The following is a 21,489-nucleotide window of genomic DNA, read 5'->3' on the forward strand; positions in this document are numbered from 1 at the left end:
AGATTAGAGCCATGGGAGACTGACATCTACCACCCCACTACCACTATCAGATTGAGCCAACCTAGCAGGGTCTTGTAGATGACATGGAGCCACTATTTGGCCATAAAGGAGACTAGACATCTTCCACCCACTATCAGTAAGCATACCCCACTACCACTATCAGAGGCCAGCCAACGAGAGCGTACATCTACCACCCCACTACCACTATCAGATGGTGGAGCCATAAATGGGACTTTGGTGACAAAACTATCAGATTGCACTGGAGGCTAGACTGCATCCAATTTGTTGATTAGAGCCATTGGAAGGCTATTTTGTAAATACCAGATTAGAGCCTTAAAGGAGACTAGACATCTACCATCCCACTATCAGATTAGGAGCCATTTTAGACTAGACATCTACCAACCCACTATCAGATTAGAGCCATAAGGGAAACTGGACATCTACCACCCCAATATCACTCTCAGATTAGAGCCATAAAGGAGACTATACATTTACCACCCCACTACCACTATCAGATTAGAGCCATAATGGAGATGAGACATCTACCACCCCACTATCAGATTAGAGCCATAAGGGAGACTAGACATCTACCACCCCACTATCAGATTAGTCATGAAGAGCATGACATCTACCACCCCACTTAAGAGCATTAGGCCACGGAAGGAGAGACTAGACATCTACCACCCCACTATCAGATTAGTCATAAAGGAGAGTAAACATCTATCACCCCACTATCAGATTAGAGCCATAAAGGAGACTAGACATCTACCACCCCAAAATCACTATTAGATTAGAGCCAATAGGGAGCCTAGACATCTACCACACATCTATCAGATTAGAGCCATAAGGGAGACGAGACATCTACAACCCCACTACCACTATCAGATTAGATCTAGAAAGGGGAATAGACATCTACCACTATCAGATTAGAGCCATAAAGGAGACTAGACATCTTCCACCCCACTATCAGATCAGAGCCATAAGGGAGACTAGACGTCTATCACGCCACTATCAGAAAAGAGCCATAAAGGAGACTAGACATCTATCACCCCACTATCAGACTTCAGCCATAAGGGAGACTAGACATCTACCACCCCACTATCAGATTAGAGCCATAAGGGACACTAGACATCTACCACCCCACTGTCAGATTAGAGCCATAAGGGAGACTAGAAATCTACCACTATCAGATTAGAGCAATAAAGGAGATTAGACATCTACCACTATCAGATTAGAGCCATACGGGAGACTAGACATCTATCACCCCACTATCAGAATACAGCCATAAGGGAGACTAGACATCTACCACCCCACTATCAGATTAGAGCCATAAAGGAGACTAGACATCTATCACCCCACTATCAGATTAGAGCCATAAAGGAGAGTAGACATCTATCACCCCACTATCAGATTAGAGCCATAAGGGAGACTAGACATCTACCACCCCACTATCAGATTAGAGTCATAAAGGAGAGTAGACATCTATCACCCCACTATCACATTAGAGCCATAAGGGAGACTAGACATCTACCACCCCACTATCAGATCAGAGCCATAAGGGAGACTAGACATCTCCCACCCCACTATCAGATCAGAGCCATAAAGGAGAGTAGACATCTATCACCCCACTATCAGATGAGAGCCATAAAGGAGACTAGACATCTACCACCCCACTACCACTATCATATTAGAGCCATAAGGGAGACTAGACATCTACCACCCCACTATCAGATCAGAGCCATAAGGGAGACTAGACATCTACCACCCCACTATCAGATCAGAGCCATAAGGGAGACTAGACATTTTTTTATTTTTTTATTTCACCAGGTAGGCAAGTTGAGATCAAGTTCTCATTTACAATTGCGACCTGGCCAAGATAAAGCAAAGCAGTTCGACAGATACAACAACACAGAGTTACATATGGAGTAAAACAAACATACAGTCAATAATACAGTATAAACAAGTCTATATACAATGTGAGCAAATGAGGTGAGAAGGGAGGTAAAGGCAAAAAAGGCCATGGTGGCAAAGTAAATACAATATAGCAAGTAAAACACTGGAATGGTAGTTTTGCAATAGAAGAATGTGCAAAGTAGAAATACAAATAATGGTGTGCAAATGAGCAAAATTAATTAATTAATTAAATACATTTGGGAAAGAGGTAGTTGTTTGGGATAAATTATAGGTGGGCTATGTACAGGTGCAGTAATCTGTGAGCTGCTCTGACAGTTGGTGCTTAAAGCTAGTGAGGGAGATAAGTGTTTCCAGTTTCAGAGATTTTTGTAGTTCGTTCCAGTCATTGGCAGTAGAGAACTGGAAGGAGAGGCGGCCAAAGAAATAATTGGTTTTGGGGATGACTAGAGAGATATACCTGCTGGAGCGTGTGCTACAGGTGGGAGATGCTATGGTGACCAGCGAGCTGAGATAAGGGGTGACTTTACCTAGCAGGGTCTTGTAGATGACATGGAGCCAGTGGGTTTGGCGACGAGTATGAAGCGAGGGCCAGCCAACGAGAGCGTACAGGTCGCAATGGTGGGTAGTATACGGGGCTTTGGTGACAAAACTGATTGCACTGTGATAGACTGCATCCAATTTGTTGAGTAGGGTATTGGAGGCTATTTTGTAAGTGACATCGCCAAAGTCGAGGATTGGTAGGATGGTCAGTTTTACAAGGGTATGTTTGGCAGCATGAGTGAAGGATGCTTTGTTGCGAAATAGGAAGCCAATTCTAGATTTAACTTTGGATTGGAGATGTTTGATATGGGTCTGGAAGGAGAGTTTACAGTCTAACCAGACACCTAAGTATTTGTAGTTGTCCACGTATTCTAAGTCAGAGCCGTCCAGAGTAGTGATGTTGGACAGGCGGGTAGGTGCAGGTAGCGATCGGTTGAAGAGCATGCATTTAGTTTTACTTGTATTTAAGAGCAATTGGAGGCCACGGAAGGAGAGTTACACCACCTATACCACATATACCACTACCACTATCAGATTAGAGCCAAAATGGAGACACCTACCACTATCAGATTAGAGCCAAAATGAAGACTAGACATCTACCACCCCACTATCACTATTAGATTAGAGCCAAAAGGGAGACTAGACATCTACCACCCCACTACCACTATTAGATTAGAGCCAAAAGGGAGACTAGACATCTACCACCTCACAATCACTATCAGATTAGAGCCATAAAGGAGACTAGACATCTGCCACTATCAGATTAGAGCCAAAAGATAGACTAGACATCTACCACCCACTACCACTATCAGATTAGAGCCATAATGGAGACTAGACATCTACCACCCCACTATCAGATTAGAGCCATAAAGGAGACTAGACATCTACCACCCCACTATCAGATTAGAGCCAGAAGGGAGACTAGACATCTACCACAGTGCTTTCAGCAAGACTAGACAACTAATACCCACTACCACCATCATATGGGGGGAGGGCGGGGGCAATGTAGCCAGTTTGTCAAAATAAAATATAATCTTACTGATCGCATACACATATTGTCCCCCCACCTTTGTTCTGAACTCCCCATCACCAAATAATTAACTTGTCATTTTTGCAGATTGTGTTTGAGCTAGTAATGTACCAATATTTATAGTTTACAAATGAGCTATGACGTAACCAATGAAGACACAGTATACTAACCATTAGAAACAGCTGTTCTTTCCATGACACAGACGGACCAGGTGAATCCAGGTGAGAGCTTAGATGAAGGGGAGGAGACAGGTTAAAAATAATAAATAATAAATAATAAAATAATATTTTTTAAGCCTCGAGATAATTGAGAGATGTATTGTGTATGTGTGCCATTCAGAGAGTGAATGGGTAAGACAACATATTTTATTGCATTTGAACGGGATGTGGTATTTGGTGCCAGGGCGCACCGGTTTGGGTCAAGAACTGCAACGCTGTATATTAATATTTAAGTGCATTTGAACGGGATGTTTTGGTGCCAGGGCGCACCGGTTTTCCTCGTTAGGAAATGATCAACTTTACCCTTTTAATTAACTTTATATTTAAAACCCACCAAAACTATTGCTGATGGTAGTAAAATCAAATCTATAGTAATAATCCCCGTTCAGCAAGTATAGCCAGATGAGTTGTCTCTGGTAGCTTACTTTTACTTTTATTACGATAAAACACCATTTTCCACAGCGCATAAACAACAATTAACCGAGCCAATTACACAACTAATAAAGCCTGATATCACACAAAGCCATTTTAGCATTTGAATGCTGAAGGTAGCAGGCGTTGGTCAGCATGCGATGCTGAGCCCACTATGACTAAAGCTACTGATATACCCTAGGTTGTTTACCATGCATAATGACGTGTAGATCAATGCCTGTCAACACAGTTCCATGCAATTCCACACTGAAGGAGAGGACGCATCAGTTTTCACAAAAGATGAGAGGTTATCTTCGGGAAGGTAGAAAGAATTAACATGAGCAAAACATTTTATTGAACCGGCAATTCGTAAGTTTGAAATTATTCTCTGACCGATTGCATGCTACATTTTGATTGGTTTGGGCTCTGCGGACCGGACCGTTGCACTTGTATCTTAAACATTTGAAATTGGGGACCAATGAGTATCGGTGACTTGTTACACCCAATTCCCTTTAAAATGCACAATTTTTGACCAGACCCATGGGGAAAAGTGAAGCAAAGATTATTCTTGCTGAGCTCACCAGGAAGGCTGCTGAGATGCCCACTTCCTGCTTGTTGTTGGAGAAGGAGTGGTCCACGCTGTTCATGCTCAGCCGATTGGCCCAGAACTCTTCAGCACTGATCACCTGACTTACGACCAGATCCTTGTTCAGCTGGAACAGCACCGGATCTTCCTGTAACATTCTAGAGAGGAAATACAAAATACAATAAAAAATACAAAACGGTACACTAGCAGGAAGTTAGCTTATTTTGATTAACAACTAGGAAATCTGAACTTAGTTTGTGTTTTTGGTTGTCAAATTTGATAGAGGAATTTTGGATTCCTCTATGCTTTAATTGCCAAAACCAATTTCACACTCTTTTCTATTCATTAATGAGGTGTAAGTTCATTAATTATGCATGAAGTAGATCGAGACCAGTCTTAAAAGCCAGGTAAAGAGCGTTTAATTCCAGAGAGCACTGACCCATAATACAAAGAACATTACATTTTAAAGAAAGAAGACATAAAATGACGTCATCAGTTTCACACCCTCTCCCAGCCTTACAATGGTGTAGTATTCGGTCCTGGAGATAGTTTCACTCCCCACATAAACTACATTCCAACCTGTCTAAAGGATATACTTCTCTCCACTAATGGAATCCAACCAAAACATTCTTATCTGTTTGAAAAACTATCTTATCCCTCCTTCTTAAACTTTCCCAGGAGACACAGACACAATTCATTTCTGCTTACATTTTCAGTAACAGTACAACTAAAAACCCATACTTTTCAAATCATAACATAATAGTATTAGCATAAATGGTTCTAATCATTAGTGTATACATAATTGATCATCTAAACTATATTTTCCTCTAACACAATTAGACCCATTTCAAGCTTATCTTTCCAAAAAAACAAAATGTTATTTCAGACACATACAGTAAATATTATATTTTAGACAGACAATCTAGTTTTGCTATCTAGTTTTGGGCTAAGTGGTATAGCTCTGGAATCATTCTGAGGTTAAACCGATGGAGATCTGGGGTGTATTCATTAGTCACACACTGCTGCAAAACATTTTTGCAAGAACTTTTTTTGCAAAGAAAACTATATTTTCTATTGTACACATTCAGGTAGCTTTACTCCCCGTTTCATTCTCTTCGCTTCCTAGTGAATAGACCCCTGTCTTCTTTTCCCCATCTGTCTGTGTTCTTGTTAGGGGATCCTGCAATTTGGTCGTCACCTGTTCTTCTCCTCCAGTTCCTTGTTAGCCCTCTTCTTGAACTTGGGCAGCAGCTGCTGCAGGAGGTTCTTGGCTGCATCGCGGGTCTTTCATGGCAGTGCTCTCATTGGAGAAGTGGAGGTTGGTGCTCTCCCCCGTGTGTAGGACCAACTGCAGCTGAATCTTGGCCTTGCCGTCTGGGCTGATCTTCTGACCTGCACAGGGTGGGGAGAAAATAGGCTACTAAATCACTGCTGTACATATTACTCATTCTATACATTCTGATTACAACGACCATCCAAAGTAACAACCCTGAAGTATAATGTCAACCGTCAATGCTACCGTAGCATGGTGTAGGTGAGTACTGCAAGCACCACTGCCTCTGCTCAACCTTTTGTAACGTAGAGAGTACTGCACTTGGCTCTGCAGGATCTCTGTTACCTACGACCTCTTCAAAAGGCACTGGTTAATCTGTGTATGCCGTGCGCCGAACAGCCAGTGGCCTGCTACGTTTTTCAAGTTAGAATGGCCTAAAGGGCAGAAACCTCTCATTAGCGTGAGAAAACTTTCAGATTAAGAAAAATATCCCATGTCCTCAAAAGAAGCAATTTATCTTGCAGCAGTCACAAAATAAAGGCATATTTAAAAAAAAATCATAATAAAAAAAAAAATTGCAAAGACTATATACAAGCAAGTTCCTTGACAGGATGGTAGCCCAGTAACCTACTCACAGTGTATGTCAGCATACAGGTGGCTAACGGTAGAGCAGTCTTTTCCCTCTGGTCCCCATCTCTGCCATCGGGTAGAAGGTCCCGTCCTGCTTCCTCTGTCGGACCCTCTTCACCACCAGCAGCACCTCCTCCAACAACGTTGCCATGGCTGCGAGGAAAGGAAGAGGAGAGGAAGGGAATATACCTATTATTGGTTAGCTAGAAAAAAAAATACCTGATAAGAATGTGCTTTCAGAAAGTATTCACACCTCTTGACTTTTGCCATGTTGTGTTACAGCCTGTACTCAAAATTGATTAAATATACACTACCATTCAACATTTTGGGGTCACTTAGAAATGTCCTCGTTTTTTTTTTAAGAAAAGCAAAAAAATGTGTCAATTAAAATAACATCAAAACATCAGATTTGTTATGGAATATCTACATAGGCGTACAGAGGACCATTATCAGCAACCATCAATCCTGTGTTCCAATGGCACGTTGTGTTAGCTAATCCAAGTTTATCATTTTAAAAGTCTGATTGATCATTAGAAAACCTTTTTGTGATTATGTTAGCACAGCTGAAAACGGTTGTTCTTATTAAAGAAGCAATAAAACTGGCCTTCTTTAGACTAGTTGAGTATCTGGAGCATCAGCATTTGTGGGTTCGAATCCAGGCTCAAAATGGCCAGAAACAAAGACCTTTCTTCTGAAACTCATCAGTCTATTCTTGTTCTGAGAAATGAAGGCTATTCCATGTGAGAAATTGCCAAGAAACTGAAGCTCTTGTACAATGCTGTGTCCTACTCCCTTCACAGAACAACGCAAACTGGCTCTAACTAGAATAGAAAGAGGAGTGGGAGGCCCCGGTGCACAACTGAGCAAGAGGACAAGTACATTAGAGTGTCTAGTTTGAGAAACAGACGCCTCACAAGTCCTCAACTGGCAGCTTCATTAAATAGTATCCGCAAAACACCAGTCTCATTGTCAACAGTGAAGAGGTGACTCCTGCATGCTGGCCTTCTAGGCAGAGTTCCTCTGTCCAGTGTCTGTGTTCTTTTTCCCATCTGTTATTTGTATTGACCAGTCTGAGATATGGCCTTTTCTTTACAACTCTGCCTAGAAGGCCAGCATCCCGGAGTCCCCTCCTTTAGCAGGTACTATTTAATGGAGCTGCCAGTTAACACAACGTGCCATTGGAACACAGGAGCGATGGTTGCTGATAACGGGCCTCTATACGCCTATGTAGATATTTCATTTAAAAAATCTACAGTTTCCAGCTACAATAGTCATTTACAACATTCACAATATCTACACTGGATTCCTGATCAATTTGACGCTATTTTAATGAACAAAAAATGTATTGTTCTTTTAAAAACAAGGACAAACTTTTGAGCGGTGGTGTTTGTCGTCACAATGTAATTATGTTTTTCGAAATTGTTAAAAATGAATTCAAAATGAAAAGCTGAAATGTCTTGAGTCAATAAGTATTTAACTTTGAGTTTTTTATGGCAAGCCTAAATAAGTTCAGGAGTAAAAATGTCACGTAACAAGTTGCATGGACTCACTCAGTGTGCGATAATAGTGGATAAAGGTCCTGAAGTCATTCTGAAAAGTACTTTCTCATGACTAAATGCTGCATTCTAAACAACTGGAAACTCGTAAATCTCCAACTTCAATGCGTTCAAGACAACTGGGAACTAGGAAATTTCCGACTCCAGTGCATTCAAGACAACTGGGAACTCGTAAATCTCTGACTTCAGTGCATTCAAGACAACTGGGAACTCGTAAATCTCCGACTTCAGTGCATTCAAGAGAACTGGGAACTCGTAAATCTCTGACTTCAGTGCGTTCAAAACGACTGGGAACTCTGAAATTTCTGACTCCAGCGCATTCAAGACAACTGGGAACTCATAAATCTCCAACTTCAATGCGTTCAAGACAACTGGGAACTAGGAAATTTCCGACTCCAGCGCATTCAAGACAACTGGGAACTCGTAAATCTCCGTCTTCAGTGCATTCAAGACAACTGGGAACTCGTGAATCTCCGACTTCAGTGCGTTCAAAACAACTGGGATGATGACCTAGCTAGCCAGTTACTAGCTAACACCAGACACAGATGAAAGGGCAAACATAAGTATATTGGCTATAGATTAATAGGGTAAACATAATTATATGTGCTGTCAACCTGCAGTCAAATCTTAGCACCAGTAGAGTAGCTAGTATCTGGCTATATAAACCACACCCATCTGCAAACATGCCAATCATCAATGTTGGTTACAAGGCAGTAATTATTTAAATTAGGTAAGAGAATATCATGTTACCATTGTTAAGGTGATGTCACCTTAGTCATGAATCCAAGTGTTCGACATAAGGGACAAGTAACTTTATGACTTTATCAACGTAAGAATCAACAGTCATGTATCATACTTTGGTCTGGTTTCCTTCGAATACTTTCATGAAAAACATGATTTTTTTGGAATGGACTACCTCCTCTCTGTGCAACACACATACAATCATCTTACTATTTACTTACTATGACTGATGTGGTTGTCCCACCTAGCCATCTGAAGGCGAATGCACTAACTGTGACTCTGGATAAGAGTGTCTGCTAAATGACTCAAATGGAAATCTTTAAAAGGTTCCTCAGTCGAGCAGTGCATTTCAAACACAGAATCAACCACAATGCCTAGCAAAGGAGGGCACCTTTTGGAAGATTTTTTTTAATTTTTAGAAATAAGATAAGTGCTTGAGCATGGTGAAGTTATCAATACACCCAGTCACTACAAAGACACAGGTGTCCTTCCTAACTCAGTTGCCGGAGAGGAAGGAAACCACTCAGGGATTTCACCATGACCATTTGGTGACTTTAAAACAGTTTCATGTTCATAAGGAAATCAGTACATTTAAATAAATTCATTAGGCCCTAATTTATGGATTTCACATGACTGGGAATACAGATATGAATCTCTAGGTCACATATACCTTAAAAAAGGTAGAGGCGTGAGTTCTCATCTATATTATTCATAGCTGTCTATTTCCCACCATAGACCGATGCTGGCACTAAGACCACACTCAACCTACTCTGTAAGGCCATAAGCAAACAAGAAAATGCTCACCCTGAAGCGGTGCTCCTAGTGGCCGGGGACTTTAATGCAGGCAAGCGTAAATCAGTTTTACCACATTTTTACCAGCATGTCACATGTGCAACCACGGGAAGAAAATAAAAACTCTAGACAACCTTTACTCCTCACACAGAGATGCATACAAAGCTCTCCCCTGTCCTCCATTTGGAAAATCTGACCATAATTCAATCCTCCTGATTCTTGCTTATAAGCTAAAACTAAAGCAGGAAGTACCAGTGACTCACTCAATATGGAAGTGGTCAGATGATTCCGATGCCACACTTCAGGACTGTTTTGCTAGCACAAACTCTAATATGTTCCGGGATTCATCAGATGGCATTGAGGTGTATACCACGTCAGTCATCGGATTCATCAATAAATTCATTGACAACGTCGTCCCCAGTGACCATACGTACATATCCCAGCCAGAAGACATGGATTACAGACAACATCCGCATCAAGCTAAAGGCTAGAGCTGCCACTTTCAAGGAGTGGGACACTAATCCGGACGCCTATAAGTAATCCCACTATGCCCTCAGACGAACCATCAAACAAGGAAAGCGTCAATACAGGATTAAGATTGAATCCTACTACACTCTGACGCTCGTCTGATGTGGCAGGGCTTGAAAACTATTACGGACTAGAAAGGGAAACCCAGACGACCCAGACCAGACCAGGCGAGCTAAATGCCTTTTATGCTCGCTTCGAGGCAAGCAACACTGAAGCAGGCATGAGAGCACCAGCTGTTCTGGATGACTGTGTGATAACGCTCTCGGTAGCCGATGTGAGCAAGCCCTTTAAACATGTCAACATTCATAAAGCCGCGCGGCCAGATGGATTACCAGGACATGTACTCAAAGCATGTGCAGACCAAATTTTCAACCTGTTCAACCTGTCCCTGACCAAGTCTGTTTCAAGCAGACCACCATAGTCCCTGTGCCCAAGGAAACGAAGGTAACCTGCCTAAATGATTACCGCCCCGTATCACTCACGTCGGTAGCCATGACGTGCTTTGAAAGGCTGGTCATCACATCAACAGCATCCTCCTGGATAACCTAGACCCACTCCAATTCGCATACCACCCCAACAGATCCACAGATGATGCAATCTCAATCGCACTCCACACTGCCTTTTCACACCTGGACAAAAGGAACACCTATGTGAGAATGCAATTCATTGACTACAGCTCAGTGTTCAACACCATAGTGTCCACGAAGTGCATCACTAAAATAAGGAACCTGGGACTAAGCACCTCCCTCTGCAACTGGATCCTGAACTTCCTGACGGGCCGCCCCCAGGTGGTAAGGGTAGGCAACAGCACATCTACCACGCTGATCCTCAACACTGGGGGCCGTCAGGGGTGTGTACTTGCCAAACACGACTCCAACACCATCATTAAGTTTTCTGAAGACACAAAAGTGGTAGGCCTGATCACCGACAACGATGAGACAGGGAGGAGGTCAAGGAACTCGGATGGGGCCACAGTGTCTCCTGACCCCTCCTGTCTCAGCCTCCAGTATTTATGCTGCAGTAGTTTATGTGTCGGGGGGCTAGGGTCAGTTTGTTATATCTGGAGTACTTCTATTCGGTGTGCGTTCTCTAATTCTCTCCTTCTCTTTCTCTCTCTCGGAGGACCTGAGCCCTAGGACCATGCCCCAGGACTACCTGACATGATGACTCCTTGCTGTCCCCAGTCCACCTGGCCATGCTGCTGCTCCAGTTTCAACTGACCTGAGCCCTAGGACCATGTCCCAGGACTACCTGACATGATGACTCCTTGCTGTCCCCAGTCCACCTGACTGTGCTGCTGCTCCAGTTTCAACTGTTCTGCCTTACTATTATTCGACCATGCTGGTCATTTATGAACATTTGAACATCTTGGCCATGTTCTGTTATAATCTCCACCCGGCACAGCCAGAAGAGGACTGGCCACCCCACATATGCTCTCTCTAATTCTCTCTTTCTTTCTCTCTCTCGGAGGACCTGAGCCCTAGGACCGTGCCCTAGGACTACCTGACATGTTTCAACTGTTCTGCCTTATTATTATTCGACCATGCTGGTCATTTATGAACATTTGAACATCTTGGCCATGTTCTGTTATAATGGCCACCCCACATAGCCTGGTTCCTCTCTAGGTTTCTTCCTAGGTTTTGGCCTTTCTAGGGAGTTTTTCCTAGCCACCGTGCTTCTACACCTGCATTGCTTGCTGTTTGGGGTTTTAGGCTGGGTTTCTGTACAGCACTTTGAGATATCAGCTGAAGTTTGTACACCTGGATGTTCCACAGAGCTACTGGCAAAATATTTGATTTGACAGATGAAAACTGGCAGTGTGAGTTGTTTGGAAGGAACAACAAACCTATGTGTGGAGAAAAAAGGCAAAACACACCAACATCAAAACCTCATCCCAACTGTTTATTGGTATGGTGGAGGAAGAGTTTTATCATTGTTATTTAAATGTTTTATATTTATTATTACTGCTTTGCTGCCCCAGGGCCTGGACAGCTTGTTATCATCGACAGATAATTTCGCAAGTTTATCAAGACATTTATCAAGACATTTTGCAGGAGAATATAGGCTATCTGTCCGCCAATTGAAGCTCAACAGAAGTTGGGTGATGCCACAGGACAATGACACAAAACACAGAAGTAAATCAACAACAGAATGGATTCAACAGAAGACAATACGCCTTCTGGAGTGGCCCAGTCAGAGTCCTGACCTCAACACGATTGAAATACTGTGGCATGACCTCAAGTGAGCAGTTCACACCAGACATCCCAAGAATATTGTTGAACTCAAACAGTTTTGTAAAGAGGAATGGTCCAATATTCTTCCTGACCGGTGTGCAGGTCTGATCCACAACCACAGACAATGTTTGGTTGAGGTTATTGCTGCCAAAGGAGGGTCAACCAGTTATTAAATCCAAGGGTTCACATGCTTTTCCCACCCTGCACTGTGATTTTTTACACGGTGTTTACACGGTGTGTTCAATAAAGACATGAAAACGTAGAATTGTTTATGTGTTATTAGTTTAAGCATCTGCGTTTGTCTAGTGTTGTGACTTAGATGAAGATCAGATCAAATTCTATGACCAATTTATGCAGAAATCCAGATATTTCCAAAGGGTTCACATTTCTATAACCATGTAATATTATCCTGGTATCGTTACCAGACCAATGTCCAACAACAAATGTAAACAAATGCTGTTTCACCTTAAAAGAAAAGATGCCAAAATATCCAGTGCTTAGTATTATTGTCATTTGTTAATCTGTTGCATTAAGTTAGTAAACATATAAACCTTCTTCGTTTATTGAACCAGAGGGTTAAATAGCACCTCCAAAAATGTTGGTGCTGTCTTATCAGGAAAACAAGTCAAAACAAATGGAAAATGCAATCCACTTTAATGACTGGAGGACTGTTCCACGTAATGGAAACTGTCACGCCCTGATCTGTTTCACCTGTCTTTGTGATTGTCTCCACCCTAGGTGTCTCCTGTTTTCCCCATTAGTCCCCGGTGTATTTATCCCTGTGTTTGCTGTCCACTGTGACAGTTGTCTTAAATGGAGAAAGTCAACCAGCGTTTCTCTCCCTAGCTCCATTTTTCCCAGTCTGTTTTTTGAGAAGAATCCTGGTTTTGACAGTATGAAGTGCCTGTCCTGTTGACGCGATACGAATCAAGAATGGTGCCTGACCACTCTGCCTTGACCCATCACCTGGTCCTGTTTGGACTCTGACACCTGGATGTTCCACAGAACTACTGGCAAAATATTCTGTGGACAGATGAAACTACAGTTGAGTTGTTTGGAAGGAACACACAAACCTTTGTGTATAATAAAAATCGGACCACAACCATCTGCCTCCTGTGTCTGCATTTGGGTCTTTGCTGCCCCAGGGCCTGCCAGCTTGTTATCATGAAACAGATTATAATTTATAAGAATATAAGAATTTTGCAGGAGAATAGGCTTTAACTGAAGCTCAACAGAAGTTGGGTGATGTCAAACTATAAAAAAACAACAGTAATCAACAAATGATCAAAGAACGCCTTCCGATTCAACTCCTTAGACCTCTACACGATTGCAAATGTCCCACTGCATCCCCAGACATCCCAAGAATATTGTTGAACTCAAACAGTTTTGTAAAGAGGAATGGTCCAATATTCTTCTATTCCTACCAAAATATATAATGTTTGGTTGATATTCCTGAAGAATATAACCAGTTATTAAATCAAGGGTTCACCTCATCAGCTTAGTTTGTTTACAGTGTGTTCAATAAAGACATGAAAACATCAGAATTGTTTATGTGTTATTAGTTTAAACAGCTGCGTTTGATCTTGCTTAGATGAAGATCAGATCAAATTCTATGACCATCAGAAAATCGATATTTCAAAACATGATCTTGCTGGTAGTTCAACAATGTCCAACAACAAATCAAACAAATGCTGTTTCACCTTCGAAAATCATGATCTTTGCATTAGTTCAAACATATAAACCCCATCAGAAGCACCTTCAAAAAGTTGGTCTTGCTTAGTTCAATAGTCAAAACTAACCAATCCATTTAATGACTGGAGGACTGTTCCAAAACATGAAACTTCACGCCCTGATCTGTTTCACCTGTCTTTGTGATCGCTCCACCCCATCAGTTTTCCCCATTAATTTATCCCTGTGTTTGCTGTCTCTGCCAGTTAGTTTGTTTTGCAAGTCAACCAGCGTTTCTCCCTCCTATCCCAGAAACTGTTTTTCGTAACATGATCTTGCTGTCCTGTTCAACCGCCTGCCTGACCACTCTGCCTTGACCCATCACCTGGTCCTGTTTGGACTCTGAACTGGTTTATGATCTTGCTTAGTTCCCGACAGCCTTTTGCCTACCCCTTTTGGTATCATAAATATCGGACCAAAACCATGATCTTGTCTGCATTTGTTCAACAGTCGCCCCCATATGAAACAGATTATAATTATAAGAATCTTGCTTAGTTCAACAGTACCTAAACTATAAAACCAACAACATCAGAAATGATCAAAACATGATCTTGCTTAGTTCAACAGTCGCAACCCCATCAGAAACGCCAAAACATGATCTTGCTTAGTTCAAAATATAAAAATAATATAACCCATTCTCAAACAACGTTCTGCGGTTAACTTTATCGTTAAAAAACAAAACTTGGCAACTTTCTCTTCTCTTTCGGCTTCACGCTTATGAAATGTCCAAGACTTTAAAAGTAACATGTAGTGTGCTAAATTTATAAAATACATCAGTCAATCCATAAGAAGCTCCGTGGGCACATGTCACGAGAATTTTCAATCCTAATGATAATAACTAACAATTATTAAAGCTTAGATTAATTCCTGAGGTTTGTAAAACCCTGGGTTTAATGATAATTAGGCAAAGGCAGCTTATGCAAAAGGTTCGTACAGTTTCTTCACGAGAACGTTCTAAAGTCTACAATACAAAGACATGCCATTTTATAACTCACTGCCTACTTACACACATACCTCCACACAAACAGTAGATAGCCTACACACATACATACACACACAGGAACAGTAGGTAGAATGTATCCTTTTCCATGGTTCTCACCACTGTTCATCATTACCAAACTGGCAGTGCCATCCCCTCGAGATTAGGGGAACCTTGAAAGGACTCCCTGTCCTATCGTAAGTTTCTCAGAGTTCTAGTTCATACACAGTTGAATTGTTCTCGGTATATTCTTAGTCACACACGCACACACATTTCTCTCCCTCACATTTCTCTACCGAACCTTATTGGACTTGCGTTTAGTACTTTACGTTCATTATATATCCTACATAAACTAATAATTACTAATAGTTACGTTTCAGGGTGGAATTCTTTAATCATTACCTTTAACCTGTTGCCTCTACTTGGGACGCTTGCGTCCCAACTAGAGCTCTGGAAATGCAAATGCACTACGCTAAATGCTAATAGTATTAGTTAAAACTCAAAAGTTCATTAAAATACACATGCAGGGTATCAAATTAAAGCTACACTCGTTGTGAATCCAGGCAACAAGTCCGATTTTTAAAATGCTTTTCGGCGACAGCATGAGAAGCTATTATCTGATAGCATGCACCAATACACTACAACAGAAAAGCACAGCAGGGGACGTAAACAAAATAATTAGCATTTCGGCGTTACACAAACCGCACAATAAAATAGAAAACAGTCATTACCTTTCACCATCTTCTTTGTTGGCACTCCTAGATGTCCCATAAACACTATTGGGTCTTTATTTCGATTAAATCGGGCCATATAAAGCCAAGATATCGTTATATGTAGACTGTGTGATAAACGAAAAAAACAGCGATTTCACAACGTAACGTCATTTTTTAAAATTCAAAAAGTAGCAAAAAGTGTGTTCACAAAACACTTCGAAATACGTTTGTAATGCTACTTTAGGTATTAGTAAACGTTAATAAGCAATAAAAATCATCCGTAGGCGATGTAAATATCATTAGCTGTCGTCTTGGAAAACATTTCAGGAGAGAGCTCTTCCGGAATGATCTGGGCGGAGACCGGAGGTAAGTCGTGCCCCTCTTTCGGTTCAACCAAGAATCAAAGAGGATTCAATTCACAAGACTCTAGACAACATGGGGATGCTGTGGGAGTTGAATGCTCGGTCTTATCTAATTCGGCTCACTGTTAACAAATGCTGGAAGTGGCGCAAGGATATTTATTTCCATTTTCTGTGATCAGGTTTTCCTGCGCTTTCCGATGTAACGCACGTTATGTAATAGCCACAGTCGTGATTTAACCAGTTTTAAAAACGTCCGAGGCTTTCCTATCCACACATTCTAACCATATGAACGTACTATATTCCTGGCATGAGTAGCAGGGCGCTGAAATGTTGCGCGATTTTTAACAAAATGTTCAAAAAAGTAGAGGGTCGACTGAAGAGGTTAAGCATATAAATTGCCTTATCAGCACAATACTACAGCTATTTACTACCCACAACTTCAATTCATTGCAGTTGTATCCTGCAATAAGTAATACCCATGTTTTTCCCAGTGATTCCATCTTAATTCAAAAAGGTTTATTTAATAAATCAGTGAGAATGGTCCAGATCTAGGATCAAGGTGGAGAAGACAGTAAGGGTGGTCCAGCTCCAGGGAGAGACAGGATCAAGGTGGAGAAGACAGTAAGGGTGGTCCAGCTCCAGGGAGAGACAGGAGCAAGGTAGAGAGGACAGTGAGGGTGGTCCAGCTCCAGGGAGAGACAGGATCAAGGTAGACAAGACAGTGAGAATGGTCCAGCTCCAGGGAGAGACAGGATCAAGGTAGAGAAGACAGTGAGAATGGTCCAGCTCCAGGGAGAGCCAGGATCAAGATAGAGAAGACAGTGAGGGTGGTCCAGCTCCAGGGAGAGCCAGGATCAAGATAGAGAAGACAGTGAGGGTGGTCCAGCTCCAGGGAGAGACAGGATCAAGGTAGAGAAGACAGTGAGAATGGTCCAGCTCCAGGGAGAGACAGGATCAAGGTAGAGAAGACAGTGAAGGTGGTCCAGCTCCAGGGAGAGACAGGATCAAGGTGGAGAAGACAGTGAGGGTGGTCCAGGACCAGAGAGATACAGGATCAAGGTGGAAAAGACAGTGAGAATGGTCCGGCTCCAGGGAGAGACAGGATCAAGGTAGAGAAGACAGTGAGGGTGGTCCAGGACCAGAGAGATACAGGATCAAGGTGGAAAAGACAGTGAGAATGGTCCAGCTCCAGGAAGAGACAGGATCATGGGAGATTAAGGTAGGAGTTTGGAGCAGTTTCAGTGCCAACAGAAATTGTATTTGAATTCCATAATTTAGCATTCCTTTATTATATATATTTTTAATGTGTGTACTTTTAACCTCCTTTTCTCCCCCATTTCCTGATATCCACTTGGTAGTTACAGTCTTGTCCCATTGCTCTAACTCCCGTATGGACTTGGGAGAGGTGAAGGTCAAGAACCATGCGTCCTCCAAAACACAACCCTACCAAGCCACACTTCAAGACACACTTGCTCGTTAAACCCGGAAGCCAGCTGCACCAGTGTGTCGGAGGAAACACTGTACAACTGGCAACTGAAGTCATCGTGCATGCGCCTGGCCCACCACAAGGAGTCGCTAGATCTGATATAATCTGATATACACAGTGTGAAAGCTCTTCAGGTTACAATGTTTCCATTATAATGTCTTTATCACAAAATAGACAATTTTTCCATATTCCATCTCTCATCTTCCCTCCCCCATTAGAATGTTGAAATATATTGACCCAGTGTTCATTGTTGGATGTTGACGTTTTTGGGCAGCAAAACCTTCTGTAACAAAGGTATAGTCCCAATACTGAGGAGCAAATGGGAGAGGTTCCCCTGCTGCCTAATTTTCAACCGAGTGTTAAGGTGTCAAAACCGGCCCACCCCCCCCTTCTCCTCTTCTGTAGTTAAGAGGGTCTGGTAGTTGTCGCCCAGGACAGTCATGCCCCTCTGGCAGGTTCAACCTTGGAAAGATTCTGCAAGTTGCAACCCACATTAAAAGTGACCACGGGATGTCCCGGTTGTTGATCATCTTTGCTGTCCCCCTCTGGTGGTTTTACCCTGGTATGATTTATCTTCATTAAAAGTGACCACGGGATGTCCCGGTTGTTGATCATCTTTGCTGTCCCCCTCTGGTGGTTTTACCCTGGTATGATTTCTACAGTGGTAGAAAAAGTACTACATTGTCATACTTGAGTAAAAGTAAAGATACCTTAATAGAAAATGAATCAAGTAAAAGTCACCCAGTAAAATACTGCTTGAGTAAAAGACTAAAAGTATTTGGGTTTAAAAATACTTATGTATCAAAAGTAAATGGAATTGCTAAAATTGAGTGCAAAAAGTTAAAGTAAAAGAAAATATCTTATCAAATTCCTTATATTAAGCAAACCAGACAGCACAATTGTCTTTTTTATTTATTTACAGATATTCAGGGGCACACTCCAACACAAATTTACAAGTAAAGCATTTGTGGATAGTGAGTCTGCCAGATCAGATGCAGTAGGGATGACCAGGGATGTTCTGTTGATGTGTGCTAATTGGACAATTTTCCTTTCAAAATTTAGAGTACTTTTGGGTGTCAGGGAAAATGTATGGAGTAAAAAGTAAATTATTTTATTTCGTAATGTAGTGAAGTAAAAGCAAAAGTTGCTAAAAATATAAAGAATAAAGTAAAGAACAGATACCCCCAAAAAATACTTTAGTACTTTAAAGTATTTTTACTGAAGTACTTTACACCACATGTGTGTTTCCCTCCAATAGAAAATACTTATGGTATTTTGAGATGGATGACGTGTAATGGTGTGTCTCCCTCCAATACCAGGTATTTTTAATGGTATTTTTTAGATGGATCGTGTATAATGGTGTGGAGAAGGACAAAGGCAAGGGAAGGGGATACCTAGTCAGTTGCAAAACTGAATGGATTCAACCAAAAAGTGTCTTCTGCATGTTTTGCGGAATCAAAGAGTTGGTGGCCTTAATCGACATCCGCGGATAAATTGTTTTTGATACCCTGCATCGAATAGCTGTTATTTAGCTAACAGACTAAATGACTGATATATAAAATGTAGAAATGTAGAAACTTATGCTTGATTATCTTGTTAAAATGCAACTTTCAAAAACCAATGCCCCTTGTTTGGCTTATTATAGAAGTGCTTGTACGAAGTCTGGCAAAGTTTAGTTTTAATAAGATGTACCCTCTATGAGCTTTGAAGTTGGCCGTCAGTCAGTGATGCATTACATTATGATACACACTGAGTGTACAAAACATTATCAACAAGTATCACTACTCTGTTCTATCTGAAGTATCACTACTCTGTTCTATCTGAAGTATCACTACTCTGTTCTATCTGAAGTATCACTACTCTGCTCTATCTGAAGTATAACTACTCTGCTCTATCTGAAGTATCACTACTCTGCTCTATCTGAAGTATCACTACTCTGCTCTATCTGAAGTATCACTACTCTGCTCTATCTGAAGTATCACTACTCTGCTCTATCTGAAGTACCACTACTGTGTTCTAACACAACAGCCATCCTGTTAGTACAAGTATAGTCCTGAAATATTTCAGTGAATTATAATTGAGCTGAGCTTGACATCTTCTGCTTCACCAAAAGCTGATGATGAATTGTAAATAAAGTTGCTAAGTCAATATTTGGTCACGTCCTATTAATGGTTCATTAGAGATCTGAGAACTTAGAAATGATTGAGTGGTGGAGTTGATGATACAAGGTTTCTTCCAACCAAAAACAAATAATCTGTAGACACACCCCAGAGCTTGAACAACTGTAGGACATCTATGAATGCGTCCCAAATGGCACCCTTTTCCCTATATAGTGCACTACTTCTGACCAGAGCCCTAGGAGGTAGGGTGCTATTTGGGATTGCTCCAACAACTTTGTGGTCTGGTGGTGAGTCCTGGCTGTGAATGAGACTATGTCCATAATAAGACTAACACAAACTTTCATCCCTCTTCTCCAATAACAGGCAATGAAACATGACAATTTAAGTTTTTCACACTGAAGTTCCAACAAGTTAATATCATCAGGTTTTAAAGGTTTATTTGAACATCTTTGTACATATGCAGAACATACATAAAATGTGATGTCATACAATATATTAAAAACCAGGTAAAACCAGCGCATCATCCATTCATTAAAAGGCCCACTCCTTCATTTGAAAAGGAACTAAACGGCAGCCCCGTCACTTGGTTTGCTATAAAAGCTGAGGGATAGGGCTCGAGAAATGTAACCACACAAACACGTCTGTGGCATAAATGGCTGTAAATATCACAGACTGGCCCTTTAAAGATTAATGAAACAATCTAAGATTCTGTAGAATGTTGATGAGTCTGTCCATTCATCACCGTTTAGATAAGGGTTTACTGTAATCAATATGTGCCCAAATGGCTCCCTATACCCTATACCATACACGAGGACTCTGTTCACTATACACTGAATGTACAAAACATTCCTAATATTGAGTTGCCTGTCACCCTTTCGCTTTCAGAACAGCCTCAATTCGTCAGGCCATGGACTCTACAGGGTGTTGAAAGCGTTCCACAGGGATGCTGGCCCATGTCGATCCCAATGCTTCCAACAGTTGTGTCAAATTGGCTGGATGTCCTTTGGGTGATGGACAATTCTTGATACACACGGGAAACTGTTAAGTGTGAAAAACCCAGCAGCGTTGCAGTTCTTGACACAAGCCGGTGCCCTGGCACCTACTACCATACCTTGTTCAAAGGCACTTCAATATTTTGTCTTGCACATTCACCCTCTGAAAGGCACACACACACAATTCATGACTCAACTGTCTCAAGACTTAAAAATCCTTATTTAAACTGTCTCCTCCCCTTCATCTACACTGATTGAAGTGGATTTAACAGGTGACATCAATCAGGGATCACAGCTTTCACCTGGGTCTTAATTTTCTGTACACTCATTGTATAGGGAATATGGAAACTTTTGGGACGTACCCTACATATCAGGAATATCGATAGTTACCGAGGGATTATTATAATTAATACATTACACAATGTCAATTACAGTAAAGGTAATCCTACCTCTGACAGACAGACAAACAGAAAAATGGTAACACCTAAAGTTTGATCAGTCCCCTCCTTAGATACAGAATCAATTATCCCAGCATCATCAAGGGATGTCCTGGCGTGTATTAGTTTAAAAGCAGGCACCTGTTGCCTCACGGTATCAGTAGGAACAGGAAGAGTACCTGTTCAGGTGGACCAGGACGACTCGTTACTAGAACCATC

The 21,489-nt window shown here is 41.5% G+C and overlaps 1 long non-coding RNA gene across 2 annotated transcripts; it reads right to left on the minus strand.

Annotated features, from left to right (window-relative positions):
* Positions 1-1,875: 1,875 nt before the first annotated feature.
* Positions 1,876-8,355, minus strand: LOC115117249 (uncharacterized). Of its 2 annotated transcripts, none has more exons than XR_003861681.2 (6): positions 6,608-8,355; positions 6,318-6,406; positions 5,898-6,091; positions 4,695-4,857; positions 4,325-4,425; positions 1,876-3,712 (listed from the first exon to the last, which is right to left on the minus strand). It is a non-coding gene; the product is annotated as an uncharacterized LOC115117249 (long non-coding RNA). The 2 variants fall into 2 exon arrangements; XR_003861680.2 differs by having other exon boundaries at positions 6,219-6,406.
* Positions 8,356-21,489: the final 13,134 nt, after the last annotated feature.

The sequence above is a fragment of the Oncorhynchus nerka genome, linkage group LG9a (assembly GCF_034236695.1).
Source record: "Oncorhynchus nerka isolate Pitt River linkage group LG9a, Oner_Uvic_2.0, whole genome shotgun sequence".
In the NCBI taxonomy this organism is placed as follows: domain Eukaryota; kingdom Metazoa; phylum Chordata; class Actinopteri; order Salmoniformes; family Salmonidae; genus Oncorhynchus; species Oncorhynchus nerka.